At 41.9% G+C, this 24017-nt stretch overlaps 1 protein-coding gene across 1 annotated transcript in view; it reads right to left on the reverse strand.

The window, feature by feature from the left end:
• Nucleotides 1–24017, reverse strand: part of GPC3 (glypican 3) — a 430874-nt gene that overhangs the window by 31897 nt on the left and 374960 nt on the right. The window lies entirely within an intron of this gene.

Consider the following 24017-nt stretch of genomic DNA (forward strand, 5'->3'; position numbering starts at 1 on the left):
GAAAATGAAGTTACAATATACTAAAACTTATGGGATTCAGGGAAAGCAGTGCTTAGGGGGAAATTTAGATATATTATAATCACCCACATTAAACAAGAAGAAAGTTTTCGAGTCAATAACCCAATCTTCTACATTAAGACATGGGAAAAAGAAGAGCAAATTAAACTCAAAGCAACCAGAAGGAAGGAAATAATGAACAGAAGAAGCAAAATTAATGAAATAGAGAACAGAAAAACAATAGATAAAATCAACAAAACCAAAAGTTGGTTCTTTGAAAGATCAAAACAATTGACCAACATTTAGCTAAACTGAACAAGGAAAAGAGAGAGAAGAACCAAATTACTAAAATCAGGAATGAAAAGGGGACAACTGACTTTACAGGAAAAAAATTATAAGGAAATATTATGAACAGCTGTACACCAACACATTAGATAACCTAGATGAAATGGATAAATTAATAGAAATATACAAACTACCAAAACTGACTTGAGAAGAAATAGAAAATCTGAAGAGACAAAGCCCAGGCCCAGATAGCTACATTCTATCAAATGTTGAAGGAAGAATGAAGAACAATCCTTTATAACTCTTCCAAAAACCAGAAGAGGAAACACTTTGAACTTAATTCTATGAGGCCATGATACCAAAGCTATGTAAAGATAACACAAGGGAAAAAAAACTACAGACCAATATCCATGATAAGTATAAGCACAAAACTTAACAAAATGTAAGCAAAGCAAATCCAGCAACAAGTAAAAAGGACTATATACCATGGCCAAGTGGGATTTTTCCCAGGAATGCAAGGTTGGTTTAACATACAAAATGTAAACAATATAATACACCATATTACTAGAATAAAGAAAAAAGTCCCACATGCTTATTTCAATAAATGCAGAAAAAGGATCTGACAAAATTCAATATTCTTTCATGAGACGGGAATAAAGACACAGACCTACTAGAGAATGGACTTGAGGACACGGGGAGGGGGAAGGGTAAGCTGGGACAAAGTGAGAGAGTGGCATGGACATATATACACTACCAAACGTAAAATAGATAGCTAGTGGGAAGCAACTGCATAGCACAGGGAGATCAGCTCGGTGCTTTGTGACCACCTAGAGGGGTGGGATAGGGAGGATGGGAGGGAGGGAGACGCAAGAGGGAAGAGATATGGGGACATATGTATATGTATAACTGATTCACTTTGTTATAAAGCAGAAACTAACACACCATTGTAAAGCAATTATACTCCGATAAAGATGTTAAAAATATATATATATATTCTTTCATGATAAAAAACTTAACAATCTAAGAATAGAAGGGAACTTCCTCAAACTGATAAAGGGCATCCACAAAAAAACCACAGCTAACATCATACTTAAAGGTGAATGTGTAAAAGCTTTCCCCATAAGATCAGGAACAAGAAGGATGTCAGCCCTTGCCTCTTCTATTCAACATTGTACTAGAAGTTATAGCCAGTGTAGTCAGGGCAGAAAAGAAATAAAAGATATCCAGACTGGAAAGGAAGCAGTGAAATTATCTTTTTTTGCAGACAACATGATCCCTGTGTCTATAAAATTCTGAGGAAATCACTAAAAAATATTAGAACTAATAAATAAGTTCAGCAAGGTAGCAGAATACAAGATCAATATACAAAAATCAATTGTATTTCTATACACTTACAATGAGCAATCTGAAAATTAAATTAGAGAAATGATTCCATTTACAGTAATATCAAAAACAATAAAATAAAATATGTAGGAATACATTTAATAAGAGAAGTGCAAAACCTATACCATGAACACTACAAAACATTGTTGAAAAAGATTAAAGACCTAGATAAGTGAAAAGCCACCCCATGCTCACGGACTGGTAGACTTAAAATTGTTAAGGTGTCAGCTCCCCCAAATTGATCTACAATTTGCAGAAATTGACAAGCTGATTCTAAAGTTCATAAGGAAATTCAAAACACTTACAATACCGAAAACAATCTTGAAAAAGGAGAACAAAGTTGGAGGCCTCACATTTCCCTGTTTAAAAACTTACTACACATAGTAATCAAGACAGTGTGGAACTGGCGTTAAGTATATATTAATAGAATAGAATTGAGAGTCTAGAAATAAACTCTCACATTTTTAATAAATTGATTGTGACAATGGTATGAAGATCATTTAATGGAGAAAGAATAGTCTTTTCAATACATGGTGGTGGCATAACTGGATATCCACGTGCAGAAGAATGAATTTGGATTCCTACCTCACACCATATGCAAAAATTAAAATAGATCAAAGACCTAAATATAAGAACTAAAACTATAAAACTCCTAGAAGAAGTGTAAATCTTCCTGAGCTTAGATTAGGCAATCATTCCTTAGATATGACATGGAAAGCACAAGTGAAAAAAGAAAAAATAAATTGGACACTACCAAAATGAAAAACCTTTGTGCTTCAAAGGATACCATTAAGAAAGTAAAAAGACAACTCAAGAATGGGAGAATACATTTGCAAATCATAGATCTGATAGGGGTCTTGTATCTAGAATATATAAATACAGCTCAACAGTGAAAAGAAAATAACAATTAAAAATGGTCAATGGATCTGAATAGACATTCTTCCAAAGAAGACATACAAATGGCCAATAAGCACACGAAAAGATGCTCAACATCATTAGTTATCAGGAAGATGCAAATCCAAACCACAAGGAGATACCACATCATACCCACTAAGATATAATAAAAAAGACAGGTAATAACAAATATTGGAAAGGATGTGGAGAAACTCGAACACTCACATACTGCTGGTGATAATGTAAAATAGTGTAGCCACTTTGATAAACAGTCTGGCAGTTCTCAAAAATATCAAACATAGAGTTATCATAAGACCCAGCAATTCCACTCCTAGTTATATATCCAAGAGCAACAAAAACATGTCCACACAAAATCTTGTTCATAGCAGCATTATTTATAATAGCCAAAAAGTGGGAACAACCCAAACTTCCAACAGCTGATTAATGGTTAGGTAAATTGTGATCTATTCATACAATGAAATATTATTTGGCAATAAGAAAATGAAGTACTGATACATGCTTCAACATGAATGAATCTCGAAAATATTATGCTGAATGAAAGAAGCCAGTCACAAAGGACCACATATAGTATGATTCTGTCTACACGAGATTTCAAGAATAGGCAAATCCATAGAGACAGAAAGTAAATTAGTGCTACCCAACCTAGAGTTGGGGGGAGGGGCGCGTTGGGAGGGATGCGGAGCAATGACTAAGGGGGATGGAGTTTCTTTTCCAGATGACGAACGTGTTCTAAAATTGTGGTGATAGCTGCACGAGTCTGTGAATATACTAAAACCCACTGAATTCTACACTTAAAATGGCTGAATTATATAGGTATGTGAATTATATCTTAAAAAAAGCTGTTAACTAAAGAAAAAATGACCAGATCATCAACCCATATTTAAAATGAGATTCCATAGAGACCCATATTAATAAATGCAACATTCTTTATAAAGCGGAGATTATCTATTTTCATTGGCCACATCATATGAACCAAAGATAACCACTGGTTCAAGTTATTTTAGACTTGCTGGTCATTTCTTACTAGACTTTTCTGTGAACAAATTTATACTTTTCAGCTAAGGTTGTAGATTTTTAAAACTGATCTCTTCTTCATGGAACATCTCCTTGCCAGAAAAGCTGACTGCGATTTTGTGAGCATGTCTGGGCCCAAGGAAAAGAGGAGTAAATACTAGACAAGATATGTTTATATTTTTACAAAAGTTCAAGATGACCAAATTAACTTAGTCGTATCACCCCATGCACTACATCTGTATTCTTGTCTCTACCTTTTTTGTTGGGAGAACCAAGAGTAGGGAGGCGCAAGGGTTGGCCAGTGGAGCACAGCACAGATAGAATGACCAGTTGCAGGTGCTTAGTGCTGAATCCTGGTCACGATCATTTCGTTGACCTCAACACTGGCTGAAGCAGTGCTTGTGGGTCTTGGGGGCTGCCAACTGAAGGCTTACACGGCATAGACGAGTGTACTATGAAGCAGAAAGGGAGGTGGCAGAGCAGAGGTTAGTATTAATCATTTTATGGCCTTTGGAGCCAAAAAGGCATGCGTTTGAATCTTGGTTCAACCATTTATTAGTTGTATGACCTTAAGACATTTACTTAATCTCTCTGAGCTTCATTTTCCTCATCTGTAAAATGGGGGTTATAACATCACCAACCTTTCATAGGATGTCGTAGAGATTAAATGTGGCCATACTCAGGCCAGTGTCATCACAGAGAGAATAATCAGTGTTAAGTGTTATTATGTTTCTGACTATTGTTGTTGTTGTTATTGCTAGAATGAGATTCACTCCCATCATTCGTTGTGAATCTCTATAACTGCAGTTCTCTAATGTACGAAAGACCTACAGAAAGCCAGGCTCACTCACGAGTATGCAATTTAAACTTCAGAGTTGCAATGAAGGGATAATGAATAATTGCAAATGTATTATTTTAGCTGGGGCACTGGGCCCAAGAACAGCACGTGGGGCCTTTAGCCTGGCTACCTGCTCAGTCTCCCAGAACCAAGATTATGCAGGCTTCCAAAGCTACATTCAGGATAAGCTGTCTAAACCAACTGCTGCCCCAGCAAATGATAGCCTAGGATGTACTTAGGCCAGATGGTCACGGAGCACAGGAATGCACTGTGGATCAATAATTATAGGTCTCAAGTGGAGCGGAGAGGCGTGAACCCAGATCTCCCAAGCATGCATCGTAAGTTACTTGAACACCATGTGTGCTATAGTCCCTCCTTTAGGGCCAGACTCAGGCACCCAGAGGAACTGTGATTCATGGGAAAGACACTGGGTTATAGAGAGAGAGAGAGAAAGGAGAAAATTCTTCTGGGAACCCAGACTAGTCCAACAAAACTGGGCTGAGCACTGCTTTCAGCTCCTCCCGTTACTACGTAACCCCTGGAGGCTGGAGAGGCCCTGAACTACTCCCGCTGAGGCTATTCTGATTCTGAGCATCAAGTCCACGCAAAAAGTCAATGGCTATTTACCGGCACAAGAGGGCTGCTGTCATCCTCACCCACATATGTTCATTAGCTGCATATGCTGGGCCATGTAGCAAGGTAGTTATGGAAATGCGCTTTGTCATCACAAAGAGCTGGGCTCCAATTCTAGTTCTTACCATGCACTGACCTCGGGCAAGTAATCTAACTCTCTGAGCCTCGGTTTTCTCCTGTACAAGGGCTTATATTAAAGCCTATCTTACAGGATTGTAAGGAGGATTTAATCAGATGATGAATTTGAAGGCTATTTGTAAATCACAATCTGCTAGTTGATTGTTGTTATGTGCAGAATGGTGGATACAAGGGTCTTGGGAAAGAGACGTCACGGAAGGCTGGGTCCATCAAGTATGAGTTCTGTGGAGGCGTCAGGATGGGAGAACAGAGGGCATCACAAGCAGACGTAACGAATGACTTGAGCAAAGGGAAATAGGTGGTAATGAGATTGGTATGTTCAGGCCAAAGACAGACATTTATAGCTATCAAAAGTTCCAGAGGACACTGTGAAATCATTAGCAAACCCGTGGTCTCAAGGTCTGAGTTCAGGGTTAATAGGCAACCTGGTCTGGGGATCTGGAAATCCAGGCTGCACAGTCCTCACTATGCCTTGACTCCAATGCTGAGCTGCATGCTTGGGTCACGGGGCAGGGACACTTGTTCCCTCCTGGCCAAGATGCCTGTCTCCTGGTAGTGTGTGCCACTGTGCCACTGACGCAGCCCAGACAGCTAGACAGGAAGCTAAGACGAAAATAACCATTAGCCTATTAGCCATTGAAATAGCCTATTCCTTAAAGCAATTCGATTCCTGATTTTAATGGGGAATGAGAAAAGTGCTTTGGAAGGCAGGAAGTTACTAAACAAATGAATCAACTATATACATTTACATACACACATATGTACATTGTATCATTATTGAAATAAGAAAAGGTTAATCATTAGAAAAACACAGCACAATTTAATGTGATGTATTCTCTTAAAATCCAATACCCCTCTAACCTTGCTCTTTTAATTTTACGAATGCTAGAGGTGTTTTACATGCAAATCATTTAGGCCGTCGTTTGGATGGGCTTGTTTTAATTCACTTTCCTACCGATGTCTGCCCCTATGAGTAGAACAGATGTGGTGAAGGCAGGATGGATTTATACACATTACAGTGGTCCTCTTCCAAGAATGATAAATGCTTTTGTTTCCAGAACATTAAAGATGAACTGATAAACCCTAGCACGGGTGCCTAGTGACCTGGTTGGCTCTATCCATATTCATCCAAATGACTCAGTGATATGTTTTCAGCTTTTCTTGCCCTAATGTTCTTCCTCAGTGCCACTGATTTTGTTAGCTCTTTAATATTTTATACTTTTCTGTGCAGTTTTTTCATCTGCAAAACAGAAATAATAATGGTACCCCCCTCAGTGTTGTTGGGAGGATAAAATTAATTGCTTCACGTAAAATGCTGAAAACAGTGCCCGCCATATAGTAAGCGCTCAGAAAAAGTGAGCTATTATTATCATGCCAAACCTATCATTACCTCCTTTATGCTCTCTGAATGGCACTGGCATCTGCCCACTTGCCCAAGGTGGGAGCAATGACCTGGTCCTTGACTACTCTTTCTTTGTCATCCCGCGCCCCATCTAAACAATCAGGTTCTGTTGATTCTTCTTAAATGTGCATGGAGATTTCCAAAATGCAAGTCTGACCATGTCATAATTCTCCCATCACTGGTACTCTCTCACACTTCCAACCTCCACATACACACATGTGTATAACCTCACAGCAGCAAACCAGAGTGCCACCGCCAACCTCTTGGTGGTGTTCCCTGCAGCACTATGTTGAGAAGGATTATGAGGTCACATCTGGGCCCAGTGGAATGGGGTGCTGAGATTGATTATCATAGAAGGCTTTCATGCTCTGACCCTAACTAAACTTCTAGCCTCAGCTCTCGCCTCTCTCTGCTGTAGCCTCACCAAGCTGCATATTTTTCCCAGAACCACCATGCTCTTTCTCACCCTCCATGTCTTTTCTCATACTGTCCTCCCGGCTTGCAAGGCTCTCCCCTTTTCAGCTGACTCTTACACATTGTTTTCAGACTCAGCTCACTTTCTGACCACCCCAGTCTGGGTTTGAAGCTTCTCCTTTGTGTTTCCACAACCCCATGTGCATACAGCAGTCAGTACTTTAACCATGTTACATTATAATTATCTAGTTAAGTGTCTGTCCCCCGCACAGCTGCTGAGTAGACTAGGAGCTTACACGGGCAGGTACTGTGCTTATTCTTTGTGGTATGGCCAGGGCCACGCAGCAAAAACTTACTGAGCACCAGTTATGTGTCAGGCACTGGGGATTACCTGACTTCAAACTGGTAACTGCTAGAATGGGTTAACAAAGCACTGGGCCTAGGACAAGGACTCACTGGGGAGGAAAGTACATCTGAGCTGAGTTTTAAAGGTAGAGAAGGGGAAACATTTATGGACTAAGGAACCGGCATGTGCAGAGTATCAACAGCCACTATTTATTAGAACCCACCAAGGGGCAGGCACGGAGCTAAGTGCTTTATGTGTGTTGCAAATATAGGTATTTATCAAGGTCCAGGCAGGCCTTGAAGAGCAGAACAGCAAGTTCAGGAACAGGGAGAAATTCAAGGTAGTTGGAACATAGGGTGGGATAGGGATTAGTGGGAGACAAGATTAGAGAAGGAGGCTGGGCCCGATTGAGAAAGGCTGCGCTGTGGGATTTGGCTTCATGACTCCTCATTCCTGCCTGGAATCCAGGGCCAGCAAGGAGAATGCCCTTCTGACTTCAACTTGGCATAGCAGGAAGACTACAACCTCTCCTTGAAGGCAGGTAGACTAATTTCCATTCCTTAAGCTGAACCTGGTTCTAAATTCCTTTGAGATGCTAAAAAATCCTGTTTTAGGTTGACCTATGACATGTGTATTCAGGTTTAGAAAGCCCCAGAACTGAAATGTGCATGATTTCCACAGATACTGCGCAAATCATTACCACTGCCCAAACCAAATCCATCTTCCCTGCTCCAACTACCAGGCCGCATGAAGTGGCGTGTGGGGAGAAGGAAAGCTAGAGCAGGAAAAAAACTAAACAGAGAGAGAAATTCGTGGCTCCATGTTCCAAAAAGCCTGAGTCAGAAAGATATTAGTGCAGAAAAGTGCTATCTCTGGATGTTGACTGAAAATGATAAAGAACTTAGGAGCCCACAGACATGAAATCCCTAGGTTCCTTTTCATTACTGATTTAGTCTTCTTGTGCTGTGTGCACAGACAGCTTCAGAAATCTGCAGAAGCAGAGCGCAGACGTTCTGACTGCACTGCTGCGTACTTGTATAGAAAATCTCCAATTCCCTGATCCGACTGCATTTTAGGAGAATCTCATTCCTCAGTTCTCTAGCAATTGGTGCTGTTATGTGAGTATGAGTAATATGTTGCCTCCCTGCACAAACAAGAAAGAAATGTTAAAAAGGAGAGTGGGGGGTATGTTCCAAATTTAGCTTTCCTTCCAACCTCTGCCCATATGGTTGGTGGTTAAAAAAATGAGTACCAAGCCAACAAAACGTAACCTGATATTAGGAGTTCCACTCTAAGTCTGTGAAACCAGGGCTAGTACCAGCACACGGTATTAATTTGTCTTTATGCCGGCTGATATAGGGAGACTCAACTCTTAAAGTGGGCCTCGCTTGGGTGCCCCATGAGCTGGCCTATGAGACTCCCATCCAGGTTTGGAATGGAGCTGAAGAGATTGCCACTGGTTGGCAGAGAGATTTCAGTAGGAGTCCGTCAACCTCAAGAGGGAATAAGGGGTTTTGAGAAAAAAAAAATGTTTACAGATCTGGTTAATAGTTTCCAAGTTAAGTTTCCAGTTCTAGGATTCCAAAGGAATTCCAAAGGAATCCTAGATTTCAGAGTAACTGAAAGTGAGGGGCTCTTGCATTTGCTAGCATAACTTTGGAAGAGAGAAGTCCTCTCCCACTTGTGGTAGAAAGAGCTACTGATTTAAGCCTAGAACATTTAAGGACGAGGGAAGGAAAATAATCTTTCAAAGTACTCCATTCACCCCACGGTGTGCTGGTAAATGTTTAACAACTGGCTCTCAAAGAAAAAATAAATAAAAAAGCATGCATGTCAGTTTATTTTAAATTTTGGTGGAATAAAGGATGTGGAACATACAATTCACAAATAATAAAAAACTATACAATATTCTTTATTGTGAATTCCATATAGCCAGTTGATTTTCACAGAATGCTTTCATTGATTTTTGTCAGACTCTGGCATCTGTAGCCAAACCAGGGTTGCAATTGACAAGCAAGTGTGGTTCCTGCAAGAACACTGCTTGATATATTGGTTTACGTTAAGGAGGAAGACAAAAATAAAATGACAAAGATGTATGTGGGAACGTCACTCCTTCATCAATGACGGGAGTGACTTTTCTGATAATGGGACAATAGTTTTCAAATACTGGAAGAACAGTTTCTCAACGTATTGTGCTATTTATTCACAATGTAATGGCTACAGAGACAACGCAATTTTTTTTTAACATCTTTATTGGAGTATAATTGCTTTACAATGGTGTGTTAGTTTCTGCTTTATAACAAAGTGAATCAGTTATACATACACATATGTTCCCATATCTCTTCTCTCTTGCGTCTCCCTCCCTCTCACCCTCCCTATCCCACCCCTCTAGGTGGTCACAAAGCACCAAGCTGATCTCCCTGTGCTATGCGGCTGCTTCCCACTAGCTATCTATTTTACATTTGGTAGTGTATATATGTCCATGCCACTCTCTTACCCTGTCACATCTCACCCCACCCCCTCCCCATATGCTCAAGTCCATTCTCTAGTAGGTCTGTGTCTTTATTCCCGTCTTGCCCCTAGGTTCTTCATGACCTTTTTTTTTTTCCCTTAGATTCCATATATATGTGTTAGCATATGGTATTTGTTTTTCTCTTTCTGACTTACTTCACTCTGTATGACAGACTCTAGGTCCATCCACCTCTCTACAAATAACTCAATATCGTTTCTTTTTATGTCTGAGTAATATTCCATTGTATATATGTGCCACATCTTCTTTATCCATTCATCTGTTGATGGACACTTAGGTTGCTTCCATGTCCTGGCCATTGTAAATAGAGCTGCAATGAACATTTTGGTACATGACTCTTTTTGAATTATGGTTTTCTCAGGGTATATGCCCAGTAGTGGGATTGCTGGGTCGTATGGTAGTTCTATTTTTAGTTTTTTAAGGAACCTCCATACTGTTCTCCATAGTGGCTGTACCAATTTACATTCCCACCAACAGTGCAAGAGGGTTCCCTTTTCTCCACACCCTCTCCAGCATTTATTGTTTGTAGATTTTTTGATGATGGCCATTCTGACCGGTGTGAGATGATATCTCATTGTAGTTTTGATTTGCATGTCTCTAATGATTAATGACATTTTCATGTGTCTGTTGGCAATCTGTATATCTTCTTTGGAGAAACGTCTGTTTAGGTCTTCTGCCCATTTTTGGATTGGGTTGTTTGTTTTTTTGTTATTGAGCTGCATGAGCTGCTTGTAAATCTTGGAGATTAATCCTTTGTCCGTTGCTTCATTTGCAAATATTTTCTCCCATTCTGAGGGTTGTCTTTTGGTCTTGTTTATGGTTTCCTTTGCTGTGCAAAAGCTTTTAAGTTTCATTAGGTCCCATTTGTTTATTTGTGTTTTTATTTCCATTTCTCTAGGAGTTGGGTCAAAAAGGATCTTGCTGTGATTTATGTCATAGAGTGTTCTGCCTATGTTTTCCTCTAAGAGTTTGATAGTGTCTGGCCTTACAGTTAGGTCTTTAATCCATTTTGAGTTTATTTTTGTGTATGGTGTTAGGGAGTGTTCTAATTTCATACTTTTACATGTACCTGTCCAGTTTTCCCAGCACCACTTATTGAAGAGATATCTTTTCTCCACTGTATATGCTTGCCTCCTTTATCAAAGATAAGGTGACCATATGTGCGTGGGTTTATCTCTGGGCTTTCTATCCTGTTCCATTGATCTATGTTTCTGTTTTTGTGCCAGTACCAAACTGAGACAATGCAATTTAAAGTTTAATCTGCACTGTTAACATTTTCTTCCCATCACTTTCTTAAGTCTAGATTCTAGACAATCCACAAAACACTAAGTCAAGCCCCCATTTGTAGTTTTTGGTGATTTCTGGGGTGTAAATATTTCCATCATGGTCAGTTTCAAGCTACCGATGTGAAGACACTACACACAGAGTTGGGAAGAGTATATAATATTTCCAGGGAGGGGGAAGGGTAAGCTGGGACGAAGTGAGAGAGTGGCATGGACATATATACACGACCAAATGTAAAACAGATAGCTAGTGGGAAGCAGCCGCATAGCACAGGGAGATCAGCTTGGTGCTTTGTGACCACCTAGAGGGGTGGGATAGGGAGGGTGGGAGGGAGACGCAAGAGGGAGAGGATATGGTGATATATGTATACGTATAACTGATTCACTTTGTTATAAAGCAGAAACTAACACACCATTGTAAAGCGATTATACTCCAATAAAGATGTTAAAAAAAAATTTCCACCACCCAGGCACAATTAGACACAACCTCAAGAGCATAGAAAACAGTACATGTACTAAAATAATTAGGGTGTGATGAGTTTTGAGTATGTTTTCTTTGTTTTTAACAGAATGTATTTAATTATAAATCTATAGAATTTAATTTAAAATTTTTTTTATTTCTTATTTTTTAAAATTAATTAATTAAATAATTAATTTATGGCTGTGTTGGGTCTTCGTTTCTGTGCGAGGGCTTTCTCTAGTTGTGGCAAGTGGGGGCCACTCTTCATCGCGGTGCGCGGGTCTCTCACTATCGCGGCCTCTCTTGTTGCAGAGCACAGGCTCCAGACGCGCAGGCTCAGCAATTGTGGCTCACGGGTCTAGTTGCTCCGCGGCATGTGGGACCTTCCCAGACCAGGGCTCGAACCCGTGTCCCCGGCATTGGCAGGCAGATGTCTCAACCACTGCGCCACCAGGGAAACCCCTAGAATTTAATTTTTAATAATGACTAATTTTAACAGCTGGCTCATGAAAATTCTGAATTAACAATTGGCTCTTGTGAGCCAGTGCAAGCCAGCACCAGTACTCCACTGCCCTCACCCCCATTTAGACTGCTGTTTGAATCTATTCCACCGTTGGGTCCAAGGGTAAGGACAGATACAAGGCAGAGACACAGAGAGAGGCTACGCCTCCCTACTCAGAGCGGGGTCTGCTGCTCTATACTGCGTGTCTGTGAGGAGGGAAGTACAGAAGTTGAAGTAAGCACTTAGAAATGTTTATAGCAATTTGACAGAAAGATTTTTAGGTCTATTGAGTCTCATAATTAAAAACTGTGGCTTATATTTTCGTAGGCCTTTTTGTCATTTCCTTTTTGTGGTAATTCATTTTTATTATATGTTACAAAAGTACTGGTCCATGACAGATTTGGGAGGACCAACAACTGCAACAACAACAGAAAAACCAACAAAAAAACACTCCAGTCCTTCACTAGATAACTTGAGATGCACTGGTCTATTCTGTGAGGCCAGAGTTGGAAGGGAGAGAGTGGTGGAGGAGATAACGGTGGACTGCACAACCTTGATATTGACCATTCAGCCATTAGGGCTAAAGACTTGTAGCCGGAGGAGGGACTGTATCCCAGTTTGCTTTTCTAACACAGGGACAGGAAGGCCACAAGCCTGGAAATAATTGGGGAGAAATGAGAACTGGATTCTCATAGTAGTAAAACAAATCTAGAGGCTGTGAGTGACGGACAGGATGTTGAAAAGAACTGCTCCCTGGAAAAGTCTGCCATTCGTAAGGATCCATTTGCTTAGGAAAATAGTTGTAGAAAATCATAATTGGTGACAGGTACTCAAATACAACCAGAGAATCTCTTCTACACTCCTCTTTCCTTCCCGGAGCCTGAGAAATTGCCTCATTGGTTCGCTCCACCATCTTGGTTCTCTTTTGCTCTACTTACATGTTTGCATCATACAACCACAGCATCTCAGAGCCATTCAGTACCATGGAAGTCAAGAGCCCATGATGGACGTATCTATCCGCTCTCTGACACCCCACTCCACCCCTACCCAGCCAGTCTTTCTGATATACGGTTACTTACTCTCTAGTCAAATAGCTCCAGAGTCAGGAAGCTGATTGTTTCCTAGAGCAATTCATTCCACTGAGGAATCGCTTAAAGGGTGGGAAAGTTCATCCTTTTGTCAGTCAAAATATATCTCCCTTACAAATTCCATGTCTTGGTTCCAAGGGGTGGGGTGGGAGGAACTGGGAGACTGGAAATGACACATATACATTATTGATACTATGTATAAAATAGACAACCGATGGGAACATACTGTATAGCACAGGGGACTCTACCTAACGCACTGTGGTAACCTAAATGGGAGGGAAGTCCAAAAGGGAGGGGACTTTTGGACTTATCTGTATGTGTAGGGCTGATTCATTTCGTTGTGCAGTGGAGGCTAACACAACATTGTGAAGCAACCGTACTCCAATAAAACTTAATAAAAAAAAAAATCTAGGGACTTCCCTGGTGGGGCAGTGGTTAAGAATCCGCCTGCCAATGCGGGGGACATGGGTTCGAGCCCTGGTCCGGGAAGATCCCACATGCCACGGAGCAGCTGGGCCCATGTGCCACAGTTACTGAGCCTGCGCTCTGGAGCCCGTGAGCCACAACTACTGAGCCCACGAGCCACACCTACTGAAGCCTGTGCGCCTAGAGCCCGTGCTCCGCAGAGGGAGAGCCCACAGCAATGAGAAGCCCACGCACTGCAGCGAGGCATGGCGTCCACTTGCCGCAACTAGAGAAAGCCCGCGTGCAGCACTGAAGACCCAATGCAACCAAAAATTAATTAATTAATTAATTTAAAAAATTTTTTTAAATTCCATGTATTGGTTCCAGATCTTCCCTCATCTTCCACATGCAAGACCTCTAAATAGTAGAAGACAACATTCACCTCTCCCTAATTCTCCTCTTGTATAGACTGAACATCATGACTTATTTTTCAGTGTCCTTCCACTGACCCTGTTTCCAAATTCTTCACTATCCTGCTGACTTTCTGCAGGATGCAGTCTAGGCTACAGACACAATGTCTCACATAGCGTGTCCTCCCCCTCACAGGAGCCCCTACCCCTCTGTTGACTGGAATAGGGCTCTCATATCTCTTTGCTCACAATTTCCACTGCTAGAGGTTGAAAGATACTTTGAGGAAGCTAATGAAAGAAGCGGTGAGGGTGAAAGCTACCAAAAAGGAGGCAAAAGGAAGCAAATGCTGACAAGTAAACATTGCACATGGATAACTGAAGTATTTATCAAACATCTACTAAGTGACAGTCAGTGGGGCAAGGCAGGAGAAGGAAGCAGAGGTTGGTGACTGAGAGCTGATAAGTGTATGTATAAGATGACAAAGACTTGCTTTCTACACTCTGAGGAGCTCATCGTTAATCACGGAAACCACTTCACACTGAAAGCCATCCTGAAGGTGCTAATGAGATTGCCCGCTGCTCTAACATAGACTATTCCCAGACACCAGAATTTGTAGAGTAGCCTCTACTCCATTTTTATTTACTTGGTAATTATATTACTGCTTAAGTCCACCAATGAGCTACAAATTAAGAGATTCTGTCTGCGCTGGTAGTCCCGTTCTCATTTTTAAAGGTTTATTTACCATCACCCGTACCCATTAGGATTGTAAAAAACAAAAAAAACAAAAAAACCCACAAAATTTTAAAAATCAGTAAGTATATTTAGAAACATTAAGAACCACAAGTTCTATGGATCATTTTTCTGGATCGTTAAACATCGCTTACCCAGGTGTGTACGTAGGCAGCCTCTATAACAAGATTTCCTTTCAAAAAGACTAACAAAACAAAAACTTGCCAGTAACTTCATTCCTACCAAAGCAAATTGGAAATCTCCTTGGCAAATAAGGGGGAGAAAGCGATGATGGCTGTACCTCTATTCTTTCTGCCATATTAACAAAGTTAACAGACAGCCTTGTCTGAATTGGAAAGAGACTTGATAACGTGTGTGCACACATGGGCGTGTGCATATGTGTAGTTTCAGGGGTTCTGTGGAAGGTCAGTGATTGTGAGGCATCCGATGGCTCTGAGTCCCTCCTCCTCTCAGAGTAGGACCTCAGCCTGGCTTCATATCTGATCTCCACCTGCAGCCACAGGGACTGTGCATACCACACGCTTTCAGCTTCTGTCTTGTTCTGCAGGCTCATGATTCCTTGTTACCCTGGGCTCCTCTGATTTGGCTCCCTCAAGAGGCCATTGTTCATCAGGGGAACGCAGGGCAATCACACAGGTTTAATTAGATATCACATCTTTTTCTCTTTCTGCTGTGACATTTCTTCTTGCAGGGAGTACTTCACATTGGACGGCACACAAGCTGGTGCTCCCAGATCCCTTGGGGATGAAGTGAAGATCCCTTCACTTCTATGTGGCAGCTCAGCCGGAGGCTTTGGGCTTGCCGCCTTCCTGCTGGTTCTGCCTCTCCTTTTCCACCAGTGAGTATTGAACCTCTCCCTCCTATTCCTTTCTAGCCACACTAGATTATGGCAATTAGTTGAGGCTGTCACTAAACTGGCCAACATGGCTTCATCCAGAAGAAATCAATCGCACCATTTAGCCACACTCATACAGTCAATTGTTGCCTTTTAGTTTGAAAACTGATTACAAAATATAATACAATGGTCACAAATTGCTCACACTATCCCTAACACTCCCCCAATTCTTAGAGTTACGCAGAAGGTCTATCGACAAGTATAAGCATTATATAGCATTACCCCTGATGAAAGCCTCACAGCCTAATGGCTCAGACGGGAAGCATCAGAGAGCAGTAGACCTACAAAAGTGAACCCCAGCGTATGTCCTTGCAAATAATAAGAAACAAACTCCCTAAAGCACCTCAAGTGATGGTAACTTTATAGAAAGTTTTTTACCTTTCCTTACTCTCATCTATCACCAGCTTACCTGTAGTAATTCCCTGGTCAACACTAAGGCGTGGGGATGGCCCCTTTCTGGGTAAACGTACTCAACTGGCAGGTGATATCACTGTGAAAGCTTGCATCTAAATCCCTCTTTGTGAGCCACGGGAACTACACAAAGCTCTGGGGCGAGGTGGGAATGGCTGTCTTGTCAATCCATTAGCCAGGACCACCTGGTCTGTGTCTGGGAGAAAAGTGCTATTATAGTGAGGTTCGCTTCCTTCAGCTTCCCTATGGCATTTGATCTCTAAAAGAAAAGATCAAGGCATGAGAGCAGATTGCTTCTGGCTAAGAGCAAGAGAGAATGGAAGGAATCAGGGGCCCCCTTTCTTGACCCTCCCCAACTCGTTGTCCACCCCTGCCCTCACTGCCCCGCTAACACCAAAGAAAACAAAACATAACTAGCTGAGATTCTTTCAAGATGTAGGTGACTACTACTTTTGTGACTGGTTATTTGCACAACTCAGCAGACATATTTGTCATTGTTTAAATACCTTCTCACTGGGCTAAAAACAAGTTAATGAGTAACTGAAAATGCCACCTTGGGGATGAAAAAGAGGGAGCACATTATAATGAAATTTGTTGGCCAGAACATCGAGAATTTAATTTATAATTTTAGCTGCAGGCTTTTGGCGAATAAAATTAACTTATAACCCAACGGTACCAAATAATATGAATAATGTTACTCTAAGTGGGTAATGCTTTACAGTTTACAAAGCACTTTTATATCCATTATCATGTGTGTTTCATTCAACAACTTATGAGGTGGGCAGGTCAGGAAATATTTTATCATTATTTTTGCATATGAGTAATATGAGGCTCAGAGGAGTTGAGTGACTTTGTCCAAGGCCAACACTGGGAAGTAACAGAAGCAGAACTGAGGCTCAGTTTCTTTGACCCTGTAGATGAAATGCCCTTCCTTCCTGTTATGTCTCAAGCTTCAGCGGCCTAAGTGTAGGACCGTATCCTGTTCACCCATCAGATGGCATCTATCTCCCAGTGTGAACGACACAGGGTCCCCTTACACTGAGGTCACATGTTTGAGGGACTGATATCCCAAGGAAGGTGGGTGGAGGGAGTCACTACAAGATCTTGCCTGAGAAATTCAGAGATGGGTTACTTAGTGGGAAACAACCTTCAACATAAGTGCCAAATATCTGACGGTGGGTTTGCAAGGAGTGCAAAGGAAGTGGGATAGAGTACATTTTGGGAAAACTGCCATACTCTATTCCTGGACTTGCTACCAGCAGGGAAGTATAAATAGATATATTACTGTATCCACATGTATTTTGAGCTCTGAACAGGACTCAATAACTTTCCCATTAAAGAACCCCAGGACATTTCATTCTCCTACAAACCTTCTACTCATTCTTCAGCAGGCAATATGTTTTGTTCTAAAGCGTGAAAATGTCGCAGATGCCACCCATGATAAATGGCCCATCAGAGAGTTCCTCCATTGATTTTACCCTTTTCACCAAACCAACCCATTAGTGAATTTATTAAAACGTGTGACTACCAGCCCACATTTGTGAGGGTTTGATCTGACAATTTGGAAGAACAGTTAAGCCACTGAAGTGTCCTTCCTCTCTTCTATGTGCACAAGCGTGTTAGGAACAGAAATATAAGGTTACATTTGATCCACTAAAAAAGGAAAAAGAATAAAAGTCACTGGCTTAAAAAATATTTTCTAATCTCTGTTTTTGGGGAGTCATTGTTTTTTCGCCTCTAGACTGTAAAGTAACTGTAGGGACGGAATATTGGGTGCAGAGACTCCTGGGGCCCACAGCTGGGAAGACTTCATGGCTTCACTCCAGAACTGCTGCGAAGGGGTGACTGGTGGGGGGGAAGCAGACAGCTGCTGTCCCTCCCAACAGGTGGGGACGACAGAAAAGAATGGCCAGAGGGACCTACCTAGACCTGGATTTCACCTTCACCCTCACTCCCAGACAAGGAACAAGTGACAAGTTTTCTCTGTTCAGTCCTCACACTGACACGGAGAGACCGAAAGTTTCTTGCGGGCAAACATTTCCACAAGAAACTTTTGTTTAATATGGCAAGAAACAGCCATTTGGTTTTAGTACTGGTTCAAGTCCTAAGCCCAAGACGTGCTTCATGAACTGTCCTCCTCACCCTGCCACCGACCAGCTGAAGCCCCTCTTATTCCCATGCAGCAACAAGGAATGTTTCTGTCTTCTATAGTGTGTTTCCGCTTTCCTCAGCCAAAGAAATAGGCTTTCGCAGTATCCATTCTTTGGCCCAGCTTGAGACAAGAATATCTTTGTTTTCTGACTCGTTGCCATAAAGACGTTAGGCTCGCCAGCATGCTCTGGCTGTACCCACAGCATAACACAAGCTGGAGCAAGAAGAGGTCCAGGGAGGACAGGAGTGAGGGAGTGGTAACACAGATGTCTCTGAGATAGGTATTTCTTGCTGGGAGTTGTTCTGTGAGTGTATATTTCAAAATGTACATGCAGGTGTGCACGCCTACAAGAGTGTGCGCACGTGTGCATGTGTGCGCATGGGCGTGTGTGTGTGTTTCTGTGTGGGTGAGACTTGGCAGAGAGGCGGCACATGCTTCAGATGCTTAATCATCATGTCTTGGCCAGGGACACATGGCCAGAGCTTGCAAAGTTTCTCAGGGATCAGCCCCAGCCAAAGCACTGGGAGTAGCCAGCTTCCCAAACGACTCACAATAAGAGCTTTGACAAGGCCAAAAACTAGGAACAATGCTGATGGCAACCTGGCAACAAAACAGTCAGCTTATCACACCAGGTCCATCATGGATGATCTATCCTTGGAAGGGAGTCCGAACATGTGTGTTCAGTGTAAATGTTTCATAACTCATGGGCTAAATTCAGTGTTTGCAGAAAATACATGCCGAACTAGGGTTGCTGAAAAAGGCAAAGAGCTTCCAGAGACTTTGGAATAGTTACAACAGTTTTAGGGTTGTTATAAATATTTGTAGAGCTGCACAGGTTACAAAGCACTTTCACACTGATTATTGCATTTGACTTTCACAAAAACTCACTGAGGTAAGCAAGGATGATTATCCCCATTTTACAGTTGGAGAAACTGAGGCTCAGAGTGGCTATATAACTTGCTCAAGGTCCTACTGTTAGCAAATACGCTAGGACGAGAACCCAAGTGTCCTAATCTATCACAGGGATGACTAGAACCCAAGGGACCTAATCTATCACAGGGATGACGGGCCTTGGGCCTATTTTATACTTCCTAGAATACATAGCCCACCGTGGGGGCAGGTTAGTGGCTTCTTTGATGCTTCAAGGATTAAGCCTAGGGCTTCCCTGGTGGTGCAGTGGTTGAGAATCTGCCTGCCAATGCAGGGGACACGGGTTCGAGCCCTGGTCTGGGAAGATCCCACATGCCGCGGAGCAACCAGGCCCGTGAGCCACAACTACTGAGCCTGCGCGTCTGGAGCTTGTGCTCCACAACAAGAGAGGCCGCGACAGTGAGAGGCCCGCACACCGCGATGAAGAGTGGCCCCCACTCCCCGCAACTAGAGAAAGCCCTTGCACAGAAACGAAGACCCAACACAGCCAAAAATAAATAATAAAATAAATAAATTAAAAATTTTTAAAAAATTAAAAAAAAAAAAGATTAAGCCTAAAGGCCAAAAGAGCTCAATTAGAAGGTGGTAACGACTGTAAACAGATCACCTAGGGATCTTGTTAACACGACCTTATGATTCAGTAGGTCTTGAGGTGGGGCCTGAGATCTGCATTTCTAACAAGCTCCCAGCTGATACAGACGCTGTTGCTCCAAGGACCCCACTTGGAACGGCAAGGGGTAAGGGGATGTTGCTGAATGTTGGCTACCTTGTTTTAGTTGCTTTTTATGGGTCTTAAACAAACAAAAAACCAAGGCGATTAATTCTAATCTGTATCTGCCGGCTCTTGCAGCACCCATAGGTCGGCAGGAACAGCAACAGACTAGTTGCTTTAATAGTAGATAGCATTTTTTGAGTGCTCACTAGGTGCCGGGCACTGTTCCAATGGCTTTGCATGGATTATTTTATTTAATGGCCACAACCCTATGAAACAGGCTGAGAGAAAGGAAATAACCCACCAAAAAGGGAAGCATATTAGCCTCGTTCTGAGAAGTGAAAGGAATAGGTCAAGCTGTAACTGTGGGTAAGAAGACATCGTATAATGGTCATCTCAGCAGCAATTAAATTCAACAATCAGAAAGAAGGGTCAGACTCTAAGCATAGAAATAAGAATTATAGAAAAAGAGAGCACTTGGGGAACTTTAGGATGAAGAGTTTTAAAAGTGAATATAGCCCAGAAGGCCTGGAAATTACTCAGAACTTCTTAGGAGCATCCTGACATACAAGTGTGCTAAGGGCCCTTGGTAAGAAGCCTGGCTTCTTTGACTGGAAAAGTCAAAGGAGCTAGAGTAGGGAAAATGAGATCTTTTTTCACGTGTAAATAGCTCAGGAGAAGAAAACAGGGAACCTGCAAGGTCAGAAGAAGGTGTCCCCAAAAGACTCCAATAAGCACCTTGCCAGGGACTAAAGGCAAATAAGTGAACATAAGAGAATAGAACCTCGGTGACCTGCACTTCATCCAGTGCAACGAAAGATGGGAAGAAGTGAGCCGGGGAAGCCAGCCAGTAGGACCTGGCCGGCTAGAGTGCAAAAGAACGGCTGAGGGACAAAAGGGAGATAGAAGAGAGCCTGAACATACTCTGAGCCTTGTTTTTTATTTTCAAGTTGTCTTTCGGAGGAAGGAATTTGGATGTTCTAAATGAGATGGCGGTAAACGCACACAGTGTTCCAAGTCTAGTTGACTAAGTGGATGTTGATGAATCACCAGGACCAGGTGGCATCTACCCAGATTTTGGGTAAAACTGTGTAACAGCTGACCGAAGTGTATAGCTTGTTATTCCAAATAGCTATTGTGCCACGAGCCTGGCAGATTGCCAATGAGTCTCCTCTCCACGAGAAGCATTTCAAAGGGGACCCAAGGAACTCCAGGATGGTAGGATCACTGAACATGTTAGGCAAGTGTTACCTATTGGGAGTAAGGCATCATTTTCCCCGTAAATTAAATTAACCACCATTTGTATAGCGTTTTACAGTTTACAAAGCACTTAGGGTAATCACGCCTAACTAATTGACTAGAATTGAGAGGATAAATGTGCATTTGGACAAAGGGAAACCAGTGGATGTAATCTATTCAGATTTTGAAAAGGCCCTTGACAAGGTCCCAGACCAAACACTGTTTTAAAAAGTTAAGTCACCATGGAACTGTGGAATCGTGTTTTGAAATGGATACGGAAGTGGCTTATAGGCAGGAAAGCAAGAGAAGGGATAAGCAGGGACTTTTGCAGAAACATCAACAGTGGTATGTACTAGGGATCAGCGTGGAGACCAGTTACTAGTTTGCTCAATCATCTGGGCAACCTTTAGATGACCAAAAGCTTTTGGGGGTAGCAAAGCAGATTTGTCCAAAGAGTGGCCTCTGAAATCTGAATCCTAACTCTCGACCTTAGCCACTGCATGACCTTAAGCAAATTACTCTACCTCTTCCAGCATCAGTTTTCTCATCTGTAAAGTGGGAATAATAATAGTGATGTTGTGAAAATGACATGAGGCAGTGCCTGGGAAGTCCTGGAACAGCGCTTGCAGCATGGTAAGTGTCCAATAAACATAAGCTTCTATTATTTTTACTTATTATGTTTATTCAACATTCTTTTTATAGGATGCCAGGCTCTGAGCGATCATGTTATGCCCTAGGAATGGAACTTGGGAGCCACTGCAGACTATTTCTTGAAAGCACTGGCAGAATTTGTTTTAGTAATTCAGAGGACAGAGATAACTGTAGACTGAGATGGTTGTGAAAGACTTCATTGAAGGAAACTAATAATTATGGGTCACCTAGTATGTTCCAGATACTGGGTTAGACGCCTTACAAACTTTCCCCCTCGATTTGATCCTGAAATAGTCCTATGAAGTTGGGGTAATGATCCCCACTATGATGGATGAGGGAATGCAGACTTAGATAAGAGGCTAAGAACCGACCCAGGTCCTGCTAGCTCATAAGGAATAGAGCCAGAATTCAAATACAAATTTACTCTACCCCAAACCTATTTTTTTTCACTGCATCATACTTGAAATGTACTTTTAGGGATGGGTGTAATTTAAGAAAAAATAAAAGTGGGGTATCTATATAGAAATAAATGTGGGCAACGCTATGAAGACAGATAAGAACAGTATGTCTACTCATGCTCATGGGGCGTGAGTATGGTTGTTCTTGCCGAAGTGCAGGGTTCCTGTGGGGCTACTGGTGGGAAATGAAGCCGAAAGGATACTTGAGGCTAGACCAGAAGGCCCTCAGAACTCTGCTAAGGAGTCTGAGCGCTATCCTCCAGGCAATGGGGACAGGATGAAGGTAGCTGAGCTAGGGAGTGGTAGGAGATGCTTTAGAAAGACTAACCTGGCAGCTGTACAAGATAAATTTGGTGGAATCTTCTGCCTGGGTCTCTGATTCTTTGTTCTCTAATCTGCTAGCCTAAGGCTCTCAATACTCCTGTCTTAGCCTAGAAGACTGGAGACCACTTAAGATGTGATTGAAATAGCACATGCAGGGGGGTGAAAGGGGGATAGAAAGGAAACAGTGAGAGAAGCAGAAAAAAAATTACAGATCATCTACAGTGATTTGGTGCCCAACTGTATATGAAGGGCAAGGGAGAAGAGTCAAAGATGACTTCCGTTTTAAGCCTCAGCGACTGGGAGAATGGTAGTGGCATTAGAAAAATAAGGATATTAAGGGAGGAACCAGTTTGGGATTGTCTGTTGATACGTTTGATTTCCGACACATAGAGCTGGGGGTAATGGTGGGAAAGCCAGGAAGAAATGACTAGTAAGCAGCTGGAGATGTGGGATGGGAGCTCAGGAGAGCAGTTAAGATTGGAGGTAATGATTTTATGAATTATCCCCATAGTGATATAATAGTTAAAGAATGCTCATTGCAGCATTATCCACAACAGCCAAGAGGTAGAAACAACCTAAAGGTCCACTGATGGCTAAATGGTTAAAGAAATCGTGGTGCATACATGTAGTGGAATATTATTCAGCCTTTAAAAAGAAGGAAATCCTGTAGTCATATGCTACAACATGGATGAACCTTGAGGACATTACGCTAAGTGAAATAAGCCAGTCACAGAAGGGCTACAGGATTCCACTTAGATGAAGTAGCCAAACTCATAGAAGCAGAAAGCAAAATGATGGTGCCAGGGTTTGAGGGAGGGGGAAAGGGGAGTTAGTGTTTAATGGGGACAGAATTTCAGTCATACAAAATGAAAAAGTTCTGGAGATCTGCCGTACAATCTGCATATTATTAACAATACTGTACACTTAAAAGTTTGTTAAGAGGGCAGATTTCATGCTAGATTTTTTTTGCCAGAATGGAAAAAATAAAAAAAGAACTTACAGAAATCAAAAAAAATTGAAAGAGCCAAAGTGGATAAGATCTGTGTTTTCTCTGGAAAAGAGAGAAAAGATAGAGGCTTAAGGAGACACCCAGTTTCAGGTAGGATTAGAAAGAACTAGTGAAGGAAAGAGGTTGAAAAAGAAAGAGGAGCTTGCAGGGTCTCAGAGGCCACGGGCAATAGGATTTCAAGGAGAAGGCTGTGCATTGCAGAAGGAAGAGGGTGACGTTGGAAGTCTTAAGACCCAAGTTAGATTTCCAGCTCTGCCATTTAGATGAATCTCATTTCTCCTCTGAGCCCCAGTTTTCTTATCTGTAAAATGGAAACACGAACACCTATCCATACGGAAGTATTTTGTAAATTGGGCTAATCGATACAAATGTGACTTGTGAGGGAATATTTTTTGTTGTGGTTGTTTTGCCTTCTTGACAGTATCAGCTCTCTATTTTTCTT

This window comes from Balaenoptera musculus, chromosome X (assembly GCF_009873245.2).
Source record: "Balaenoptera musculus isolate JJ_BM4_2016_0621 chromosome X, mBalMus1.pri.v3, whole genome shotgun sequence".
Lineage (NCBI taxonomy): Eukaryota > Metazoa > Chordata > Mammalia > Artiodactyla > Balaenopteridae > Balaenoptera > Balaenoptera musculus.